Here is a 20,319-nt window from a genome sequence, read left to right on the forward strand (position 1 = left end):
GTACACCAAAAATTAAGTTTTATTTATTTCACATGCAATAATTAGTACATTCAACCCTAATATATACCCATCCAACACTAATATATATATTGTATTATTTTATTAAAATAATACATATAGTTTATTAAAATTAAAAATATTGTATTATTTTATTACATGTACCTTTTACCCTCCCTCAATGATTAATATAGTGTGAGAAAACTCATTTGTTAATTCATAGTACCACTCTCTTGTTAACACTGAGATGAATTTGTAAAAAAATCACCAATCAATTTACATCCCAAAGTATCTATACACATTTAGTTAACTTCTTTTCATATGTTGACACTGTTAGTATGCATGAAAAACAAATTTAAACATTATTTGGTATAAGTTAGTTCCTTTGTTAAAATTATATAATCTAATTTATCAAACACTAACAACTTGTTTATTATCAATTGCATAGAAATCATCTCTCCCAAAAACACATTATCCTAATTGGGAAATGTAAATTTATAAGTAAATGTTAACCAACTTTTTACATTACTTTTTTAATACATATATTTTTCTTAGTATGGAATTTCTTACATATATAGATTTTTTTTTTCAACCTCAACATAACATGAGACTTACTTGGTTTAATATCACTAAACTATTTCTACCATTTTTAATTAACTAATATAAACAGTATCTTCACAGTTTAACTAAGAGAACTCTTAATTAAAAAAATATATTACACTGTTATTCCTCTTTGAATAGTACAATTCACTTTCAAATCTCTAATTTGTTATGCATTCTATCATTTAGTATCATTATGAAAATAGTAAATCGTTGGAAAATTTAATGGATCATTTGCAAAAACAATCTAGCAAACCAATTACAAAGGTACATTTTAAGAGGTTCAAGAAAGCTTTTGAGTTAGGCCGGTTAGACTTTTTTTTTATTTTACATGAATGGTTTGTTTTCCTTAATTGTTGGTGATTTTTTATCTTTGAAGACCTGTTTTCTAATAATTATTTTTTTAAGAAGTTAGTGACAAAACTATGGGGTACATAGATTGAATCACTTCTAAAATGATTCTTATTTATTATTGATAAAAAAAGAAAGTTTTTTAAAAAAAAAATTGATTCAAGATAGGCAACATATATTCTCTCCTACCAAATTTCAGCTTATTCACATTCCTTACATTAATATAGGCTACAAGTGAGTTCACTCAAGGTTTTGATCCAAAACCACTGAAACAAAACCACTAAAACTAAGAAATATGAGTTATGCACAAAATAATTTTATTCAAGTCCAAAAGGTATATTTGGAGTTGAAAAATAGTTTTTTATGATCAACTTGTGTATTTGAAAGAATTTAGGGTTTTTAGGTAGCTGACTTCTCATTAGGGTTTAAAGGTATTCATCAATTACATATAGTTTAAACTATAATTATTTTATTATATAACTTAAATAAATTTATTAATGTCTAGTGAATTACCTAATTAACATATGAATGATTATATATGAAAAAACTATTTAAGATAAAATGGAATCAAGTTTATAAAAACTAACAATCTTTATCATTAATTTCTTACATTGCTCCTGTTAGAAAAAAAAAATTTACTTATATTTAGAACTTAGATATTCTATCATTGGAATAGGAGATTGAAGATTTGTGAATTCACCATAGGTCATCAACATTTATTACTATGATTCCAAATAGTTTCTTATTGTTTTTAGAAACTTATCCTCCATTGTTTATTTATTTTATTTAAAATTTAGTGATAGTGACCTAGGTACATACATGATAGGAATTTATATATATATATATATAATTTTTTTTTCTGGATTATATCAATTGAATTTCTTAGTACAATTAGTACTGCATCTCACCTGCTTTAAGATAATGCATATCTACCAACAGCAAATTGCAGTAGGGTGGATGTTCTCCCCAAAATGGTGGACCAAGTGCACTACATACATAATCTTTGTACATGACAAATAAGAATGTTCCTAGTCTATTTTGTACAATTTATTGCATGACTTAAGAATAAACCTAAGTTTCTAAAGACTTTCCTTAAAAAAATAGTGTATGGAAGACATTGAACTTTGTAGCTAATATAATTTTAATCACAAAGGTTAAAATCTCTCAAGTTAAGTTTATAAGAGACTTTTTAAAATTTCTAACTTTGACTATATAAAAACATAGTTTTAATTTGTTTTCCTAGGATAGGAGAGATAAAAAAGAGTGTAGAAGATAGTAATTTCATTTATTTATTGTGTCCATGATATAGCATACAAGTGAGGTCCATAGAGGCCCAAACTAGAACTTGATGGGTAATTTAGTAAATGCAAGTCCAAAAGTGAAACGCTCCTCACACCTCAGAAAGAGGTTGCAGTTACAGAAACACACGCACGTGCAGCCACTTACTTCAACCAAATGGCATTACTTCAGTAAATCTATCTAAATCCAAGCCCGAATGCTAATCTCTCTCTGCCGCGCTTTGGTCTTCAAAAAAAAAAAAAAGACCACTTGCACAGTATTAATGCATCAGGGAGAGCGTGAGCAACCACGTGTTCCCATCTCCTTCGTCTGTGCTCTTTATAAATAACCTAACGCTAACCCAATCTTTACCCGGTCACCACATAGGGTGGGTTGGGGTTAGCTCCGCATTCTTCAACTCTTTCTCTCTCTTCCTCCTTTTGATGTAGAGAGAAAATAAGAGTGTGAGAAATTTGTTTGGTGGTTTACCAGTGAAGTCGATGCGATTACGTTGCAGATTTTGATTCTATCACTGTGCGGTCTCTAATTCGCTTGGTGCAGGTCGGGAACCTGTTTTTGCGCGAAATGGTGGAGTGGTTGCCGGCGGCGAATTGGATCCCGCCTTGCATCAACTGAATCGGAGGCCGCAGTGAAGGTTTGTGTGGTTATCCGGTGCTCAGATCTCATCTCCCAGATTCTACTACCAGTAAATCTTTTCCATTTTTTTTAATTTACTTCGATATCTGCTTATCAGATCCAGTCATAGATCCCCGATGCATAGAGTCTACGTCTTGGAAAAACATTTTTTCTGTAAGCTTCTGGTGTGTTTTGTCCTTGTTTGGATTTTTTTACTACTTGACGTGCTTTGTTTCATTGATTATGAGGAAAAAATCATATTCAAACTAAAATAATCATGGATGTCGCTATAAGGTATGTGATTCAGTGATTTCAATTTGCTTGAAAAAAAAAACAGAAATTGTTTGAGTTTTTTTCTGACTCTGTTTGGACTTTGGTTGAATTAGAGTGGATGTTATGGATGCAAAGTTTAAGGTCATGCATTTTATTGTGGTGCTTGTGCTTATCCTAATTCATGTTATTTCAGATTGTTTGATACTTTTTGTTGGAATGGAAGGTTTAAGTTTATGAAGCAATTTTTATGGGTGAACTTCTAGGATATGAAGCAGGGATGAAAGGCTTGATGGGGGTTGTGAGTCTCAGGGTCATCAGTTTTTAGACTAGACATTCTTAATTTAAATTTGCATATTAGCTCTGTCAAATGTTTCTCTGTTTTCCTTGAGGTTGATTTGAATGTTTAATGCACAAGGCAACGGGACTTTCATATATAAAAATTCAAGATTGCTTTGATTTCTATTGGATGTAGCAATATTTTTTTAAATGATGTGAATTCAATGCTTTGATTTCTATTGGGTGTAGCAATATTTTTTCAAATGATGTGAATTCAATGCTTTGATTTCTATTGGATGTAGCAATATTTTTTCAAATGATGTGAAAAGTATAAGTAATTCCATGCTGACAGTGTCACCAGATTCTAATAGTAATCTAAGGAAGCTCTGATATAGGAAATCCAGGTAATTTGTATTATTTGTGATGAAACAGCAGCCTCAATGATGTCTATTGTGAGAAATTTAAAATGTAATTGAAAGTCTAGAGATTCATTTAGTCTATGATTATTGTCACTTATGTTGCATTGATTTTTTTTTATTTTTTTTTGTTTCGTTCTTCATAGTTATCTTGCACAAACTGCAAACACTTGGAAAAAAATATGAATGCCAAGTTAACCTAAATATTATTCTGATTTACATTGGTTCACAGACATTAATTCTTGCTATTTAAAATTTTGAAATGCAGATGACATAATTTATACTGTGTATGTAAATGCTGAAAAAAAATGCATCCTTACATACATTTGAAATCACTGAATGAAAATCAGAATTTAAGTTCAACCCTTCTATCAATAATAGAAGTCAAGGATAGAGAGCAGAGAGCATGTTATAGAAATCTTGGCTTTGCTGGAAAATGCCAGAATAGATGTTTGACTGGGTATTGTCCAGAGACAATACAGAGAGAACTGAGCAGAGCATGTTGCAGAGGTGAGTATGAATATGCTTTGAACCTTTCCCTTCAAAGTTAGGGGATAAAAAACTGTGTCTGCAGTTTGGTAGAGATGATAAAAATTTGAGGAAAAGGAAGAAAAGGGAGGAGAGAGAGGACAGAGAAGTAGGAAATAAGTTAAAAGAAAAGCTGTTTGATGGAAAAACAACAGTAAAAAGTAAAAGATTATTTTTTAATTATTTTATTATTATTATTATTATAAAAGAATGTCTACATTATTTATGGGTCTCATAATGAATTATGGGTACAAACGTACTTAAAAAAGTATATATTATTTTATAAGTATACTTGAAACATAAGCTATTCAGAACATTTCTTTCCTATATTTGCAAGGTATTCCCCCTCTTTCTTTAGATATTTATTTATTCATCATTGAACCATCCAAAACTCCACAAATCTCTTTCTCTGCAAATCTGCCCCTCCTTCTCCACCATCAACCAAACTCAGTGATAATGATGTTTACTGCAGTGAGATTGGATCGGATTACCACTGCAGTGATCGTGACTGTTGCATTGCCATACTGCCATGGCAATGCTCATTATTTTCTGTGGCTTTAAATGGTGTGACGCAATACCATGACCGTTATGATCAAGCACTATTGACATGTGTTATGTAAATGACCTATTGATATTTGTTGCATGTAAGAATAGTGGATTCTTGTACTTTTAAGTATCTGGTAAAGAGACAAGAAAACTATTGATTCAATTCAAAAAGAAGAAAAATATATATTTTTAAATTTAGGAAAATAAAATATACTATTTAACATATCTTTTCAAATTAAATAATTAAATGAAAGATGGCAAAAGAAAAATAAAATTAGAGCACTTGGACAGAAAGTTTGGGTCTACAAATTTAGTGAGAAATAAAATATATTTACATTCACTCTTAAAATAAAATATAATATATTCAAGTAGAGTTGTTTGAAAGATATATAATGCACTTCCTAAAACAAGTATGCATATTTTTAGTATCATTATTATTTTATTTGCTATAACTATTAAAAAAGCATTTGAGTTTTTATTTTTTTTGGAATGTAACAATATTACTATTTTTACCAAATTAATAGTAAAATTGTTAAAAAATATTATGGTTTCATTTTAATTTATGCATAATTTATAAAACTGTGTCATTTTCAGGCTTTTAAAAGGTTAACATAGCAGTTGTTTTCTTAAAAATAAAATGAATAAATATGAGGTCAGGCAATTGTAATTGATGAGAAGAGACAACAAGGTGGAGTTTAGGGTTTGTACTTGTTCCTGATGGTTGGTGTCATGGAAGCATAGAAGCGACTAATCAAATATGGGTACACTCTGTAATGATTTTTAGAAGAAGGTTATTTATAATTTTTAAATGAAATTTCTTGCTTCTTATGTTACTTCTCATGACACAAACATTAACTCATTGTTCCTACTCTCATAACTTTTTTCGAATTTTTAATTGTAATATATTTTTGAATGGTATAATCTAAAAACTTTACTCACCACTCATTACAGAGTCTTCTTGATGAATCGACAAATAAAAGAACCTCAAAATATAATGATAAAAACTTGAAATACTTAATAGAATACAATGGTGGTGAATATAGAGGAAGATGACAAAAATAGTTACGCAATGCTCTTATAATGATAAAAAATCTAAGTGAGAATGAAAATAAGTTAAGAACACAAAAGAGTATCTTTACCATTTCTCAGAATCCATAAAAGTACAAATAGAAAGCATAGAAAAGAACAAATAGAAAGCACTAGAATGTAAGAAGTAAAAACTTTACATGTTCAAATCAATCTGTTTAAAATAAATGTATGTTTTTTTTTATCAACAATAAAATAAATAAATAAATAGGAATCACTTCAGGGGTGATCCAATCCTTATACATAAATATCTGACAATAATTCTTATTAGAATGTTTCCCTACCAGTTTGTCAAATGGGCTACCAAACCAACACTATCCAACATCACATAATCAACCTCATAAAATCCAAAGGATTTAAAACCCAACTAGAATACGGGAAATAAGAAAAACGAGATTTTGCATGAATCCAAGACCATACCTTAACTTGCATCGAAGCGAACACCTCAGACACATTTTCCACTCCACTATTAAAGATGACCGAGTTCCTAATATTCCAAATTTTGCTCACAATGCCAATCCAAATTGAACCCAAAATGTCATTAACCGAAACAGAAGTCTGACTCATCCTGAATTGTGCATAATTTGACTTAGGGTCCTTGTGAAAAACAAACGACACTCCAAGCCACTCAAAGCACAAACACCAGATACGCCAAACAAACCTGCAAACAAAGAACAAGTGACATGACAACTCCTCCTCCTCCCCGCACAAACAACACAAGGAATTTTCCACCACCACTCCACGCCTTACCAAATTAACCCTTGAGGCAATCCTATTCTCCACCACCCTCCAAGCAGTGAACAAAGCAGAAGGCAAGGCTTTACACCTCCACAACTTACTGTGCTCAGGAGAAAATTCCCCTCCTCTACCCTGCCTTACCTAAACATAGGTAGAGTTGATTGAAATAAATGTATGCTATATTATGCCTTTTAATTTACTACGTATATCTTGTTAGAGTTAAACAGTGTCTAAGTTCAAGAGGGGAGGGGTGAATTGAGCTTATCAAATTTTCGCAAAAGAAACTGATTTACAATGTAACAGAGATGAAAAGAACATATAGATTTTAAATGAAACAGATTGTTTTTCCAAATGACTTTAGCACAAACAGAACTTGATCAACAAGGTTTAGATCAACCAACAAGAATAGCAGAAACAAATTGATTAACTTTTACAGCTTACAAAGTTGCAGATTATATCACAAGATTAATCAATTTTACTTAACACAAAGCATCTAGGAGAATGAATGAATGCCACAATTCAGTCAAGGAAAACAATTCACACTTTAGCCATATTACAGATTCACACAGCAGCTTGATTTATGTTTAGAAGATTGATTAACAAGCTAGAATGGCAGATTTTATCAGGTCCAGAGTTAACAGATTTAGATTCAAAAGAACAGATTCCTTTCTTGACAGATTATGTGAAAAACTTATAAATAAGTGCAGGGATGGGAAGAGAAACACAAGAGAATTTTTATACTGATTCACTCATCAAGAGCTACGTCCAGTTCACCTTACTCCAAGGTGGAATCCACTAAAACAGATACAATCAATTACAACATACACAACAGTTTTTGAACCCTACAAGAACTTCAACAAACAAGGCTGAAAAACACTATTTCAGCACACCTTGCACTCCAAGAAATCTTATCAAGAGTGACTAACACTTACACCTATTACAAGAACGAATAAGGGAAAGATTACACCTGAAATTGTGTTGCAAGAACATAAACTAGTTGTTCTATTTGCTCCAAGACAGTACCAACACCTTCATCCAACACAAGGTTCTTCAAGAACAAACACACATCTATTTTTCTATTGAAAAACCTTTGCAAAACCTTTTCAATTCTCTTTCTCACACAAGAAATGTTTTATCTCCGTTCAAACTGTGATTTCTCAGCACACTTTTATGTTAGCAGAGCATTTTATTTTATAGAGAACAGTTTCTAACCACTTTTCAAAAAACAGTTTCAGAGCAGTTTTAAAAACAACAGATTGATTCTAAAAACAACAGGTTAAATGTTAACAAAACTGCCAGCTCAGCTTAACTGAAATAACAGACTGAGCTTTACCTTTGGTGCCCTAACTGAATTTCGAAAAGTCTTTCAACAGAGCAAAAATAAACCTATTGTTTCTCAAGTAAACCAGATTTATTTTTGTACTGAATCAAACTTTTAAGAAAACTTTAAAAAACTTTTCCAAAACCATTTAACCTCATTATGTGCTTGATCTTACTACCTTGATTTGGCATCTAGGATGGGTCATGTAGCAAAAAGCAACCTTGAATACACACAAACCTAAAGTACAAGATCATCTAAGACACATTGCAACCTTCAAAGCATCTAGCTAAAAACTACATGATCAGACTAATTTTTGCATGAGAATTTGCAAACATGTTTAGGACAACCAAATGAAGTTAATGGAGTTGTTTTGTCTAGGCTGCTATCCAACTCTACTATCTAAAAATTTATTTTACTATCAGATTCAATCATCACCAACTACTATGCTTATATTTTTTTCTTTTTCTTTGATGTTAACAATGATGCTTTATACTTAATGAATAACGAATGCCACAAATATGATAGACTATGAGGAGGGGATTCCAAGAGTATTTGATATTCCATGTTTCTGGGTAAAAGAATTTCTGAATCCACTAGAAGCCCTGATATGTTCTTGTAGCAGATAACAACCAATGAAAAAGATCAATTGCTAATCCAACCCAGTTATTCCTTAATTTGTGAGCAAGACTTCACCCCGAGCAAATTCAACAATTGACAAATGCTATTTACTCACTAAACAATAATTATAAAAGTGACACGTTTATAAACGCTGCATGTTTAAATACTTAAGATTTGTGTCTACTTAAGATTTTTTAAAATATTTTATATATTTTTATTTACTAAAATAAAGTACCGGGTCAAACGGTGACCCTATGAACATTGACTAGTGTTCGTGCTAGGGAGATGGGACCTAGAGAACTATTGAAGTCTTCTTCGTCTTCCTTCGGTCGGGCAGGTGACTGGGTGATGAGCTGGGATTCTTCTCGTCCTCCTGCTTATCCTTCGGCGCTCGGGACTCGGTCGTCGGGGGAACACCGGATGGTGGGGGTACCTGCGAAGGCACTCCGACGCTCAAGTCAGTAAAGCGGGTGGTTAGCTCTCAGGTAGGTGAACAGTAATAATGACATACCTTACTCCTTGGAATGCGTGCTATTTATATTATTCTAATGGGCCTACCTTGTTGGGCCCGTTTATCGAGGTGGATACCGCTTAGGGTTGCATTACCTAATTCTTGATGATGGATTAGCTTTACTGATCTCGGTTTGAGCGTTAATTGTAATGGGGTTCGGCCATCGGCCAAATTCTCACGGTGAGGGTAGGCCATCGGCCAAATAAATGTGGTCTTCGACAGTCTCAGTTAAGTCTTCGAAGGTCTTGGCCACTCGTCTGTCGGCCAAGTATGCAAAGGTCTCGGCCACTCGTCTGTCGGCCAAGTATACAAAGGTTTCAGCCACTCGTTTGTCGGCCAAGTATGCAAAGGTCTCAGCCACTCGTCTGTCGGCCAAGTATGCAAAGGTCTCGGCCACTCGTCTGTCGGCCAAGTATACAAAGATCTTGACTTCTCAGTCTCTCGGTCAGGCTTGACTGGGCGTCGGGCAGGCAGGTGGGTCCCGGCCTCGCCCAGTACCGGTACACTTGCCCCCCAGGCTCAAGGGCAGATGTTTTAGATATGTCCGATGAGTCTTTGATGATGGGAGTCGGTTGGGCTCCCTTGGTCGTGCGGTTGTTTCGTTTTTCGAGGTGTGATTTGACTAAGCGGCGTGACATGACCTCAGACGGCGCGACGTGACGCGCATTGATGAGGGGGTTTTTTGGGCGGGGGAATTTGTGAACCGTTAGATCGCTTAGATCTAACGGTTGAGATTGATGCGACGTTTCGAATTCCGAGGCCCATGGGCCCTATATATAGGGGTCCACCACAGCGTCGCGTTCTTATAACTTTTATTGGAGCGAACTGATAGCCGAGTGATCCTTCGTCCATAGCTCTGATAGCCGAGTGATCCTTCGTCCATACTTCATTTCCCAAAAAGGTTAGTCATGTCGAGCCGGTCTCGGCCTACATCCTCTTCATCTGGTCGAACATCTTCTCCCTCCGCCTGTCCAATGTGTTCCGCTGGCCGTTCGATTTCTCCTATCGAACAATCTTCCTCTTCATCTTCTTCTTCTTCTTCTTCTTCTTCCACCGGCTCCCAGTCCGTTGGGTTGGCCGAGGGGTCGTCCCAGGTGGAAGTTGTGAGGGAGGATGATCCGGCGGTTGCGTGTGACCGGTCGGACTCTCCTCCCTCGGCCATACCGCTAATGGATTTTAGCTGGGTGGATCCTAACGTGGTTGAGAAATCTTCCACATATAGTACTGCGGAGTGCGTGACCGAGTTCTTTGTTAAGAACCCAGTTTTGAAGCCGGGCGGCCACTCTAGTTATTTCGATGTTGTTCCTTGTGGGCCAACTGAGAGAGTGTGTATGGGGCGACCGGGAGATGGTCCCCCTTTCTTTTATATGTACACTTGTTTCTTTTCTGACCTCAACGTGTCTTTGCCTTTTGACACGTTTACGATGGGCGTTCTTCGAGCGCTCAACGTGGCGCCTACCCAGGTTCATCCAAATACCTGGGCGTCCCTTCAGGCCTTCCGCCTGTTGTGCGACGTAATGCGCCTTCATCCTTCTCCCTCTTGTTTTCTTTGTCACTACGCCTCTCACCCTGCCAAGAAGGCTTCGTGGCATTCACTGGTTGGGCGGACGGGTAGCGTTTTGTTCGACCTATTTGCCGGCTCCTACAAAAGATTTAAGGAGCGTTTCGTTAAAGTCATCATTCGGTCGGAGGCGACAGCCATATTTTTTGACGAGTCCGGTAGATCGAGGTTCCCTCTCTACTGGACTCGCAAGCCCTGCGACTTCAAAGAATGGCCGAGGCCGACAGAGGGTGCCGATGAGATGGAAATTCTTTCGCTCTTTGACGCCCTCCCGAGGAGGCTCCCATGTCGGACGCTGGTCAAGGCTTATGCCAAGCCTGGGCGTTGGGCGGCCGTTCGGGGTATGGGTTTTTGTTTTGGAATTTAGTCGGTCCGTTGGTCGTCATCTTTCATCGTTCGGCCTTTATTAACTTGTGTTTTCTTTTTGCAGAGACCATGGTGAACGAGCGGCCAAGTGCTGTTGGTGTGCTTGATAAACACCGACAGAAAGCGGCCGAGCGCAAGGGTCGCCGCAGCTTGGAGGTGATGCCTCTGGTCAGTGAGGTGGCGGCCTCAACCAGGGAGCGGGCTGGTCCTTCCCAAAAGTCCAAAAAGAGGCCGAGGGAGGGTAGTAACGTGGCAACTACCGTCCGATCGCCCGGCTCGATGCCGATCCCGCCTCCTCCTCGTCGAGAGGCGGCCGAAGTGGCGCAGCTCTCTCCGCGCTCCCGCCCGGGCTCATCTGGGCCGACCCCCTTCGACCTCTTGGGGCGCGGCCATCAGTTCACACGAAGGGTTCGTGTGGCGCTCCCCGACGAGTCTCGGGAGTCTCTATAAGGTGTCGCCCCGACAGAGCTCTTCAGGAGTGGCCTCGAGCTCGTGTGCCGCTCGGTTGTGCTTTTCCAGCACGGTCTCCAGGGGCAAGACTGACACGTGGAGACCGTGTCACATTTGGAGCACCAGCTCTCGGAGGCCACCCAATCCTTGGATCAATCTCTGGCTGCTAACGCTGACTTGACAACCAAGATTGCCAAGGAGTCGGCCGACAGGAAGCTGGCTCAGAATGAGGCTGCCGAGGCCAAGCGGCAGCTTGAGGCTGAAAAGAGGAGGGCGGCTGCTGAGGTCGCCCAGTTGAAGGAATGGGCTGACAGAAAGCTTGCTGAGTCGGCCGCTGAGGTACTTGCCCTCCAAACTGCCAAGGCCAAAGTCGAAGCTGAACTCGACGAAAATTACGACGAGGCCGAGGAGTTACTGAAGCAGTGCTTTGAAAGAGCCGTGCGTCAAGCGCACGTGCTATATGGAGGGCCGCCGGCTGCTGGGGAGTTCGACCTTGATTGTGAAGTCTATCAGGGTCGGATCATGCCGAGTGCTGAAGTGGCGGCCTTGACTGCTCGAGGGGTTGAACCGGCCGGGACCGAAGGAGGGGAGGCTGATGTTCAAGGTAGGGAGGCTGAGGCCGAGGAGGGTGAGTGCGTTGAGGTGCAGGACTAGGCTTATACCTTTGGGCCGGGGCGTGGCCTTCTTATTTCAAGGTAGTTTCTTTCTTTATCATTTTGTATCAATAATTGACAAGTTAAACAATCGATCTCCCACTGGTTCGGGCGATCGGCCATAAACGCGATTGTGTGAATTCGAACAAGTAAAATCTGGCGGTCGGCCATTAGTTGCGAGTGTTAAACCCGAGCAAGTAAAATGTGGGCGATCGGCCATTAACTGCGAATATTGTATTCGAGCGCGGAAAATATGGGCGATCGGCCATTAGTTGCGAATTTTAAACCCGAGCAAGTAAAATGTGGGCGATCGGCCATTAATTGCGAGTGTTAAACTCGAGCAAGTAAAATGTGGGCGATCGGCCATTAATTGCGAGTGTTAAACTCGAGCAAGTAAAATGTGGGCGATCGGCCATTAGTTGCGAGTGTTAAACTCGAGCAAGTAAAATGTGGGCGATCGGCCATTAATTGCGAATATTGTATTCGAGCGCGGAAAATATGGGCGATCGGCCATTAGTTGCGAGTGTTAAACTCGAGCAAGTAAAATTTGGGCGATTGGCCATTAATTGCGAATATTGCATTCGAGCGCGTAAAATATGGGCGATCGGCCATTAGTTGCGAGTGTTAAACTCGAGCAAGTAAAATTTGGGCGATCGGCCATTAATTGCGAATATTGTATTCGAGCGCGGAAAATATGGGCGATCGGCCATTAGTTGCAAATGTTAAACCCGAGCAAGTAAAATGTGGGCGATCGGCCATTAATTGCGAATATTGTATTCGAGCGCGTAAAATATGGGCGATCGGCCATTAGTTGCGAGTGTTAAACTCGAGCAAGTAAAATGTGGGCGATCGGCCATTAGTTGCGAGTGTTAAACTCGAGCAAGTAAAATTTGGGCGATCGGCCATTAATTGCGAATATTGCATTCAAGCGCGTAAAATATAGGCGATCGGCCATTAGTTGCGAGTGTTAAACTCGAGCAAGTAAAATGTGGGCGATCGGCCATTAATTGCGACCCTTAAACTTTGAGCGGCCAACACTTGCGATGTTAATCGAGCGAGTGGGCGATCAGTTGGCCGGCACTCGCGATGTTAATCGAGCGAGTGGGCGATCGGTATGCCGGCACTCGCGATGTTAGTCGGGCAAGTGGGCAGTCGGCAGGCCGGCACTTGCGATGTTAATCGAGCAAGTGGGCAGTCGGTGGGCCGGCACTCGCGATGTTAATCGAGCAAGTGGGCAGTCGGTAGGCCGGCACTTGCGATGTTAATCGAGCAAGTGGGCAGTCGGCCGGTACTCTCGGTAGAATATTTCCAACACTTTTGATGAAAACGCCTCGTTAAAACCTCCCTGATTGGGTGAGGAAAGAGTGCGTGATTTTATTGATTTTAGCTGTAATAGAATTTGAGGTGCGTGGCATTCCACGTCCTCGGTACAATTTTTCCTGAAAGCCATTCTAGATGATAGGCTCCTCCTTGTGCGACTTCTCAGACTCGGAAAGGCCCCTCCCAGTTGGATGAGAACTTCCCTTCGTTTTTTCTTGCATCGCTGCGCATTCTCCAGGCAAGATCGCCCTTCTGGAAACCTCTAGGCTGGACTTTGGTGTTGTACCGTCTGGACGCCCGGGCTTTGCAGGCAGCCTCCCGAATCTTGCTTTTGTCACGAAGCTCACTTACCAGGTCGAGGTTGACCGCTAGGCTTTCCTCGTTTAGGGTGAGATCGAACATCTGCCGTCGTATGGTGGGCTCGGCCACCTCTACCAGGATCATGGCCTCGGTTCCGTATGTCAGGCTGTAGGGCGTTTCCTGTGTGGTAGTTTGGGGAGTGCACCTGTACGCCCAAAGTACCTCGATTAGTTCCTCGGTCCATCGTCCTTTTGCCTTGCCCAGCCGCTTCTTCAGCTCGTTGAGTATGACCTTGTTGGCGGCCTCGGCCTGCCCATTTGTTTGTGGGTGTTCTACCGAGGCCGTGATGGACTTGATGCCCAGGTCGTCATAGAAGGACTGTAGGCCTCGGTCGATGAACTGTCGGCCATTGTCAGTCACTATTGTGTGTGGGACGCCGAATCGGCAGACAATGCTCCTCCATACGAAGTTTTGTACATTCTTCGCTGAGATGGAGGCGAGAGGGTCGGCCTCGATCCATTTTGTGAAGTAGTCGACTCCCACCAGGAGGAATTTGGTCTGCCCTTTCCCTGGAGAGAATGGACCGATAATGTCCATCCCCCACATGACGAACGGCCATGGGGAGATGATGCTGTGCAGTTCTTCCGGCCTGGTGTGGAGGAGGGGGCCGAATTCTTGGCACTTGGCACATTTCTTTACGTATTCGGCACAGTCGCCCTGTACGGTCGGCCTGTAGTAGCCGGCTCTCAAGACCTTGGCGGCCATAGTCCTCGCCCCGGCGTGATTTCCGCAGACTCCTTCATGGATCTCGGCCAGGATGTACTCGGCCCTTTTGCTGGTTATGCATTTTAGCAGGGGGTTGAGTAGCCTCTCCGATACAAATCTTCGTTGATCAAGGTGTACCGGGCGCATTGTTGCTTCATCGCCTTCTCTTGGTCGGCCGAGCACGTGCCGTCCGTCAGGTATCGGATGACGGGTGTCATCCAACTGTCGGCCTCAGCCTCTTCTTCTTCTACAGCTAGACACTCGGCCTCGGCCTCCGTCACACTTGGGTGTCTTAGCCATATTTGTATGACCGACCTCTGATGGCTCTTCTTTTTGGTGACCGAGAGCTTGGACAGGATGTCGGCCCTCTTGTTGTCCTCCCTCGGTATGTGTTGCAAGGGTGCTTTGCTGAAGCGGGCGATACTGTTTTTGGCCGCGTGGTAGTATCGCTGCAGCAAAGGTTCTTTAACCTCAAAGTCTCCATTGACTTGGCCGACCATTACCTGGGAGTCGCTTTTGCATGTAACCTCGCGCGCTCCCATGTCGTAGGCTAGGTTTAGCCCGGCCAGCAAGGCCTCGTACTCAGCCTGGTTGTTGGTCGTCTGAAATCCGAACTGGAGAGCTTGTTCTAGGAGGAGGTCGCCCGGCCCCTCCAGGACAACTCCCGCTCCACACGCTGTTTTGTTTGAGGAGCCGTCCACGTAGAGAGTCCAACCGGCCGAGAGGGTGGGCAGTGGTGTCAGCTCGGCCGAGAAGTCGGCCAAGCATTGAGATTTGATGGCGCCCCTCGGCTCATAACGTATGTCGAACTCGGAGAGTTCGACCGACCATCCTATCATCCTCCCTGCAAGGTCCGGTTTAGATAAAATTTTAAAAATAGGGTAGTCGGTTCTTACAGTTATGGAGTGATTTTGGAAGTAGGGGCGCATCCGTCTTGCCGTGAGGATGAGTGCGAGAGCCACCTTCTCTATCATCTGATATCGGGTCTCGGCCGAGTGGAGGGTTCGGCTCACAAAGTATATGGGTCGCTCCTCGCCCTCGGCTTCCTGCACTAGGGCAGCGCTGACTGCTTCTTCCGAGACTGCTAGATATACCAGGATTGGGATGTCGGGTCTCGGCTTCTGGATGACGGCCGGGGATGTGAGGAACTCCTTAAATTTTTTGAAGATTTCCTCGCATTGGTCGTCCCAGATGAATTTTTTGCCTTTTCGGAGCAACTGAACGATCGGCCTCGTCCTCTCGGCCAGACGGGGGACAAATCGAGAGAGGGCGGTCAGCCGCCCAAGGAGTTGTTGTACCTCCTTCACGGTGTTCGGGCTTCTCATGCTGAGTATAGCCTGACATTTGTCGGGGTTTGCCTCTATCCCTCGGTGGGTGAGCATGAAACCTAGGAACTTTCCTCCCTCTACCCCGAAAGTACATTTTTTGGGGTTGAGTTTCATGTTGACTCCCCTTAGAGCCTTGAAGACCTCGTCCAGATCCTTCAGATGTTGCTCGAAGGAGTCGGACTTCACGACTATGTCGTCCACATAGACTTCTACCGCCCGGCCTATCAGACCCTTGAAAATTTTGTCCATGAGACGCTGGTAGGTCGCCCCGGCGTTCTTGAGGCCGAACGGCATGACCTCGTAGTAGTAGTTGGCATCGGCCGTCATGAAGGCCGTCTTCTCCTTGTCCCGCGGGTGCATGCTTATCTGGTTATAGCCAGAGTAAGCGTCCAGGAAGCTCATAATTTTGTGGCCGGCCGCCCCATCCACCAGTCGGTCAATGTTTGGGAGGGGGTAGGTGTCCTTCGGGCATGCGCTGTTGATGTTTCTGTAGTCGACGCACATCCTCCAGTTACCGTTAGGCTTGGTAACCATGACGACGTTGGCCAGCCATGTCGTGTATCGGGCCTCCCTTAGGAATCCGGCCGACAGGAGCTTGCCGGCCTCCTCCTTCGCTGCGAGTCGTTTTTCGTCGCCCAAGTCCCTCTTCTTTTGGGAGATCGGACGGGCTTCCTTAAATATGGACAGCCGATGGGTGATGACATCCGGACTTACTCCCGGCATGTCGGCCGGCGTCCATGCGAACATGTCGACATTCTTTTTTAGCGCGGCGTGCATGACCTCGGCCTCGGCCGCCGCCAAGGCTGTCCCTACAGCCGTGCTGTGCTCTTCGTCGAGGAGGGGGACTCTCCTCAGCTCCTCTCTTGCCTCTAGTCTGTCCTCGGTTGCCCGGGGATCAAGGTCTACTAGTGCCACGGTTGGCTGGGTCTCCCTAGGCCGGTCCTTCCTGGGGGAGCGGTCCTTTCGGGAGGACTTTCTCGCCCGAAGGGGAGAGGTGTCTGCCCTTAGAGGCTCCACCCGGAGGCTCTCGGCGTAGCACTCCCGTGCTTCTTTCTGGTCCACGTGGACTGTGAGAATGTCTCTTGTCTTCGAAGGGAATTTCATTGCGAGATGAGGGGTTGATACTATGGCCATCAGCCGGTTGATGGATGGTCGGCCGAGGAGGATGTTGTAGGAGGTGTTGGCGTCGATGACCAGGTACCGGATTTTGATGGTCCTGGTGTTCTTCCCCTCTCCGAAGGTGGTGTACAAGTCGATATACCCCTTGGTACCCACCCTTTCGCCCGAGAATCCTACCACGTGGTCGTCGTATGGCATCATCTCGGCCTCGGTCATTCTCATGGCCTTGAAAGTTTTCCAGTAGAGGATATCTACCGAACTTCCTTGGTCTACGAGGGTCTTCCTTATGGTGAATCGATCTATGTCGACCGCTATCACCATCGGGTCGTCCTGCTGGCGGTAGTCTACGCCCTTGAAGTCATCGTCCGTGAATGTGATGGGTGGCATTCTCGGTCAGAACGCCACAGCGTTTACCTGATGTACTGCCCGGAGGTGCTTCTTTCGGGCGTTGTTCGTGCTTCCTCCCCCGGCGAAGCCGCCGGCTATAGTGTTGATAACCTCTCGGTTACCTCTCCTATCGGCCTCCCTGGGGGGTCGTCTCTTCGAGGGGGATCGGCCCTTGCGGGTTGTCGGTCGCCTCTGTTGTTTTGGTTTTCTCGGCCGCGCTGAGGTGATCTCGTCCGCCTGGGAGGATCCGCCCGGCCTGGTGGGTCTCGGCCATTCCTGACGAACCGGCGGAGATGCCCAGCCTGGATAAGTTCCTCTATCTTGTCCTTAAGGGCCTGACACTCGTCGGTTGAGTGTCCGGTGTTCTGGTGGTACCGACACTGCTTCCTCCGGTCGGCGTTATTTGGGCTGGCCACCTTCCTTGGGGGAGGGATCAGCTCAGTGTTAAGGGCTTCGTCCAGAATCCTTCCCCGCTCGACCGTTAGGGGTGTATACCTCGAGAAACGGATCGGTCGGTCTCGGTTTTCCCGGCGCCGGTCCGTTCTCTGTATCGGCCGAGCCTGTCGGTCTTTTTCTTCCTTCCTCTCTCCGCCGGCCTCGGCACGGGCCTGGTTGCGGAACTCTCTTAGTTCCTCCAACTGCATGTACTTAGCGGCTCTCTTTCTCAGCTCGTCCAGGCTGTCGGCCGACTGCATGCATAGGTTGTCGGCAAAGGGCCCCGGGCGCAGGGCCGTCAGCATGTGGTGCATGGCGACATCCGGACTCAGATTTCGGATGCTCATTGCCACTTTACTGAACCTATCTACGAAGGTTCTCAGCGACTCTCCCTTCTCCTGGCGGATGCCTACCAGGGCGATTGAGGTCAGATGGTGCGGCCGACTGGTCGCGAACTGTGTTTCGAACTTTGCGACGAGCGTGGCAAAGCTATCTATGGAGTTGGGTGAGAGCTTGGTGAACCAACTAAGGGTTGCACCCTTCAAGGATGTGGGGAACACTCGGCACAAGACGGCGTCGTCCGAGGTGTAGAGACTCATATGGGTGGTGTAGGCGTCCATATGCTCGTCCGGGTCGGTCGACCCGTCGTATCGGTCTCGGTTGAAACCCTTCCACTTCTCAGGAAGTGGGACTTCGATGATGTTGTTTGTAAAGGGGTGACGGCGGTTCGGGTCGGCCGTCAGGGTCGTCCGGGTGGATCTGATTAGGCACGACTCGTCGCCCGTTTCAGTCTCGCGGGGAGGGGGTCGGCATCTCGTCCCCTCGGCCACATTCGGGTTGGGGGGAGAAGTGTAGGACTTGCCGACCACGTTCGTCGGTATGACAGAGGGTCCTCCCTCCCCCAGCTTCTTTCTCATATCTTCGTTCTCCCTGCGGAGAACCTGCAGCTCTTGCTCATTTTTCTGAGCGGCCTCCTCGACCTTTCTTCGCATCTCGGCCATCTCCCTCTGGAGAGACAGCAGCAACATTGTTTGGTCGGCTTCAGTCATTCTTTCCATGCTTCTTGTCGAAACCATCTACTTTTTCCTTCAGCTAGTTTCCCTCGGTCCCACGGTGGGCGCCAATTGTTCGTGCTAGGGAGATGGGACCTAGAGAACTATTGAAGTCTTCTTCGTCTTCCTTCGGTCGGGCAGGTGACTGGGTGATGAGCTGGGATTCTTCTCGTCCTCCTGCTTATCCTTCGGCGCTCGGGACTCGGTCGTCGGGGGAACACCGGATGGTGGGGGTACCTGCGAAGGCACTCCGACGCTCAAGTCAGTAAAGCGGGTGGTTAGCTCTCAGGTAGGTGAACAGTAATAATGACATACCTTACTCCTTGGAATGCGTGCTATTTATATTATTCTAATGGGCCTACCTTGTTGGGCCCGTTTATCGAGGTGGATACCGCTTAGGGTTGCATTACCTAATTCTTGATGATGGATTAGCTTTACTGATCTCGGTTTGAGCGTTAATTGTAATGGGGTTCGGCCATCGGCCAAATTCTCACGGTGAGGGTAGGCCATCGGCCAAATAAATGTGGTCTTCGACAGTCTCAGTTAAGTCTTCGAAGGTCTTGGCCACTCGTCTGTCGGCCAAGTATGCAAAGGTCTCGGCCACTCGTCTGTCGGCCAAGTATACAAAGGTTTCAGCCACTCGTTTGTCGGCCAAGTATGCAAAGGTTTCAGCCACTCGTCTGTCGGCCAAGTATGCAAAGGTCTCGGCCACTCGTCTGTCGGCCAAGTATACAAAGGTTTCAGCCACTCGTTTGTCGGCCAAGTATGCAAAGGTCTCAGCCACTCGTCTGTCGGCCAAGTATGCAAAGGTCTCGGCCACTCGTCTGTCGGCCAAGTATACAAAGATCTTGACTTCTCAGTCTCTCGGTCAGGCTTGACTGGGCGTCGGGCAGGCAGGTGGGTCCCGGCCTCGCCCAGTACCGGTACAACTAGTTTGTTAATAATGTTAATTTTGGCTATCATTTATGGATTTATTAACTCTTTAGTTTCTATTATCTAAAATTTACATAAAAGTTGAAAGTTTATTATTGTATAATAATAATAATAATATTAAGAAAATAATAATTATCAAATTATACGTAATTATTGTACATTATTGTACGCAATTATAATGATAAAATTCCATGATTAATGAATCCCTACATAATTAGCTTGTAATGTGGAGAGAGAAAGTCTCAATACACTTGTATATATTTGCTGTACATGATTACATGAGTAATATGAATGTAAATACATTTCTTATATTATATCAGAGCAACCGATGGTGCTCTAACCGTCTCTCCACTTTTTATCCGCTAAATAAGAGATCATGTCTGACAAAAACAACACTAGTAACAGTGATAAGACTAATTTTCTAATTTTTGCATGAGGATTTGCAAACATGTTTAGGACAACCAAGTGAAGTTAA

At 43.6% G+C, this 20,319-nt stretch overlaps 2 long non-coding RNA genes across 2 annotated transcripts; both read left to right on the top strand.

Moving 5' to 3' along the window:
* The first annotated feature begins 2,596 nt into the window (after positions 1–2,596).
* Positions 2,597–4,044, top strand: LOC137811105 (uncharacterized). Its single transcript, XR_011081030.1, has 3 exons — positions 2,597–2,881; positions 2,981–3,036; positions 3,714–4,044. It is a non-coding gene; the product is annotated as an uncharacterized lncRNA (long non-coding RNA).
* Positions 4,045–4,095: 51 nt separating this feature from the next.
* Positions 4,096–5,095, top strand: LOC137811106 (uncharacterized). The gene is made up of 2 exons (XR_011081031.1): positions 4,096–4,337; positions 4,828–5,095. It is a non-coding gene; the product is annotated as an uncharacterized lncRNA (long non-coding RNA).
* The last annotated feature ends 15,224 nt before the right edge of the window (positions 5,096–20,319 follow it).

The sequence above is a fragment of the Phaseolus vulgaris genome, chromosome 2 (assembly GCF_000499845.2).
Source record: "Phaseolus vulgaris cultivar G19833 chromosome 2, P. vulgaris v2.0, whole genome shotgun sequence".
Classification (NCBI taxonomy): domain Eukaryota; kingdom Viridiplantae; phylum Streptophyta; class Magnoliopsida; order Fabales; family Fabaceae; genus Phaseolus; species Phaseolus vulgaris.